At 37.2% G+C, this 4160-nt stretch overlaps 1 long non-coding RNA gene across 1 annotated transcript; it reads right to left on the bottom strand.

Moving 5' to 3' along the window:
• Positions 1-16: 16 nt before the first annotated feature.
• On the bottom strand, positions 17-1639 carry LOC147819766 (uncharacterized). Its single transcript, XR_015436648.1, has 2 exons — positions 1048-1639; positions 17-87 (listed from the first exon to the last, which is right to left on the bottom strand). It is a non-coding gene; the product is annotated as an uncharacterized LOC147819766 (long non-coding RNA).
• Between the last annotated feature and the right edge of the window lie 2521 nt (positions 1640-4160).

Below are 4160 nucleotides of genomic sequence, written 5' to 3' on the forward strand. Positions count from 1 at the left end.
CCTTTTGATCTTGAACTGCACCACTGAGCCATCCTGCCCTGCCACCTTTAGGTTGATGTGCTCATTGTTCTCCGTCTTCACTCCCTCCTAAAAGGAAAGAAAAACATAGTGTGCAGAGTCAGGTAACTATCAAGATGTAATGTAAGGATAAACAAATATCCTAATAAAATGTGACCTCCAGCAAGTGTAATGCATAAGCCCCCAACCACAAAACCCTATCAGTCAGGGTCAGATACAATTTAAGATTCATGTGCCTCAATCACTTCTGACAAAAGTATCAATGAACTCGAACGTTAATCACAGGTCAAACTCATGGAAATGTATGTGAACTGATTTTATTTCAGTAACATCTGCTTGACTGCACCTGGTATGCACAGACCTGAGAGTCGGTGTGGTTACTGAGCGCAGAAAATGAAGCAACATTACAACTTCAACGTTAGCATCTAGCATTAGCATTAAGCAAATCAATTGACAATGGCCTACAACTTCGGATAATGTCCAACGGCCTAACCAGGGTGGACACCGTATCTTGCACTTATCAACAATCCCTCTTATTCTGACACACTTGGGGGTGAGCCGGTGGTGAGCACAATTCAACTATTTCATATTGGTTAACGGTTTTTGTTCAAACAATCCATTTTGTCCCGTCGATGTTGTTCGCTGCGGTCTCTTAAATGTTACTCACCTTTCTTCTGTTCTTGTTAACGTTAACTGGACATGCAACAGCTATTTCGCTTCGTGGTACATGTGCATCACTAATACCGACATCAGCATTGAATGGGTCTGAATTAATCGTATTTAAAAAGACGAGAAATTTGTATTTATTTCATTCGACCCGGGTCTCTGGTACATTAGCCACGTTAGCTTATTATGCTAACTTCACCCGCTAGCTTGCTAGCTCTGGTTTGTGCGGTTAGCATTCTCTATAATTATGATCGTTGGCGAAATGGCCGCACGGGTGGCTTTTCATAGTGTCATATCAACAATTATCGCACATGAATTGGATAAACACTGTAAATAACCGCCGGTACAAAATCCGTTCCTTACCTTAGGTTTTTCGTCTGCCATGGCTGCTGCTGTGTCTGTCTGCGCCTGTTCTGCTGCGGCTGCGCCGTCTGGCGCGCCACTTGGCGTCGGCTGCAGTGCACACAGCTGCGCCAGATCAACTGGACGCTCTTGAAATGTAGTGTGCCAAAGCAATGCTCGTTCAACTACATGCGTACTTCCAGAGTCTCAATTTAGATGTCAGTTTGCATATTGAACATTTTAATGACGTGTACCATGTGACACCATAAACTCTTGACAGTGAAGGTGCTTCAGAAATGGAAAGTAACTAAGTACATTTCCTCAGGAACTGCACTAATGTACAATTCTTAGGTATTTGTACGTCACTATTTCCATTTCATGCTACTTTTTACTTAATAAACCACTAAATTTCAGGGGGAAACATTGTTCTTTCTATTCCAATACATGGATTTTACAGCTTCAGTTGGTTACTTTTAAGATGACGATTTTACACAATGGATATATCAAACCAAATACAACACATTGTTAAGGATTAAACCAGTGGTTTCCAACATTTTTGGCTTGTAATATCTTAAAAAATGTATGATTTCAGACTGAGTTCATCAATCAATCAACTTCATCAATTAGTGATTTTTTTACCCTTTAAAAAAAAAACCAGACGTGTATCAGAACGTTTTTCTCTTTCCAATCACATTATTCGTTTTATAACCTCTCAGATTTATCTGGTGTCTCTATAAATCTGTATGTAAAACTGTTGTTCAAACTAGCTCAACAACATTAACATACTGCTGACACATAGATGCTTCAGTATTAATAATCTAATGATATCATATATAATAAATTATCTGTTAGAGGGACCAAATCAGTACTTTTCTTAAATACTTAACTACATTTTGCTGCTATACTCACATACTTTTACTTCCATGCAGCACTTGTAATGAAGTATTTTTACATTTCAGAAATGGTATTTTTACTTAGGTAAAGGATCTGAATACTTCTTCCACCACTGATATACTTAATATAGGTATTTTGAAATATTTGTACTTTTATATTAGTATTTCCATTTTATACTACTTTACTCCACAACATTTAAAAGGGAAGTTTGTACTTTTCACTGAAATGCATTTACATCACAGCTAGTCACTAGTTACTCCGCTGATTCCGATTTTACACACAATGATGAGCATTTAGTCTACTGACCCAGTAGTATATGAAGTAATTAAAAGTAGCTCCAACTTGACCAGGTACAACATTAATACACTGCTCACATTATTGCATCAGCAATAGCAATCCAGTATTATAATATATGATAACGGGGATCATTCTACTGCATGAGTACTTTTCTTTGTTAAATGTTTAGACTTTTACATGGAATAGTTTTATACTGTGGCACTATTACTTTGGCTTAAGCAAAGAAGCAAATTCTGATTGACAGCTGCATTAGAATACACCTCAAGAATGCTGTTAATTTGCTAGTGCATTAATACTGGTCTTTAGAAACTGAAAAATGAAGCAAAAATGTGAAAATTGTAATATAAATAGACCCACCTCATTCTTTATTTTTCCATGCACAGAAATTGCTTTTCAAAAAATATGTAATGACAAGTTCCTTTAACAAATCTATGACAAATAAATAATTTTATAAGAAATAAGTAGAGAATCTCCTCTATAGCACTAATAGCCCCAGAGAGAAAAAAATAAAGACACAGTTTTAGATGAACACATGGTAAACCTAATTCTTTCAATTAACCACCACCAAGTTTTTATTATCAATATATTTTCTCAAGGCTTACTCGAAGATATATTTTCCTAGTTTGATATAGGAAACTGCCACATAAGCTTAACATTTACAATTGACCCTGGAAAAATAACCCACCCCTTTAGCTCTATTTCCACAACATGGACTAACAACAGGAGCAAGGGCAGAGCTATACATGGCATTTAATTAACTGGACACCTTTCTGTGTCCAGGGCTTAATTATCAGCTAGCTTGAACTTCCTTCAGCACATCCACTTAATGTATAAAGTTAATCCTTGCCCTAACTAGCTCATGCTGTACCTGCCAAGAAAAAGGGTCTAATGTCTGGCACAAGGCTGCTGTTTCATCAAGCAGGTATTACATTTTTATATTAAAATATTATCCAGAGTTCACCCCACTGTTACATAATGTAACATTTTATAAAATATCTGTGTGAATATTTTGAAACATTACCGCTAAGGATTTGTGCCATACTTACTGCAATACTGAAAGTCTCCATCATAAGAAGAGTATGCAGAAGGAATACAGTTGTCAGTTGCAATATCAAGTTAAAAGATCTGATACATCCCTCCCCTAACCAAAATAAATAATACATTTGAAACAATAAATAGTGAAAGACTAAAAACCATAATATGAGTCTGAACTCAGGAGACAAGTCAAAGTAATCAGTAGTAACTGTGGGTCATATTGGAAGCAGTGAATGTGACACTGACGTCACAATCTCATTCATGTATTTTTACTTCATATTAAGACTGTCTGGTATCCCAAAGTGCAAGTATCCTGTAATCAGTTCTGATATGACTGTGGGACAGGAGTAAACATCAACTTTAAAATGAGACCAACAGGTTATAATAACAGTAAGAACTTAATAATAACTTAGCAATACTTTCCCACATAGTCATCATCCACGTTCAGCCAGTTCACACCATTTGTTATTGCACCACACTGACTACCTCTGGCATTATAGTAAAGTTTAAGTTGGGTGCAGCTACAAGACTTTGGCTACTTCAGTGGGAACATCTTGAGCAGAAAAACTCTAACTTCAAGCTCCATTAAAGTTTATTTTATATTCTTCAAATATTCCCCAAAAACCTTCTAATACTGCCCTTTCCTTTCACTTCTGAGCTGCACTGACAAACTAAATTATTAAGGAAGTCTTGTAGTGTCTGGCCATCCTAAATGGGTCGGCAGGGCTATAGAGCACCCCATCTGTCAGCAGGCGGGAACTCATTCACCTCCCCCACCTCTATGAGTGGCTGCTCTCCCAATGTGAATGTCAGTTTGTATCTCATCCGAACCTTCTCCTGCAAAACACACACATGCACACACTCAGTCTGACAGCTTAAAGGAATACACAACACACACACACACAACA

Source organism: Seriola lalandi, unplaced genomic scaffold, assembly GCF_002814215.2.
Source record: "Seriola lalandi dorsalis isolate HSWRI2012SDOR001 ecotype SW California unplaced genomic scaffold, Sedor1 jcf7180002049766, whole genome shotgun sequence".
In the NCBI taxonomy this organism is placed as follows: domain Eukaryota; kingdom Metazoa; phylum Chordata; class Actinopteri; order Carangiformes; family Carangidae; genus Seriola; species Seriola lalandi.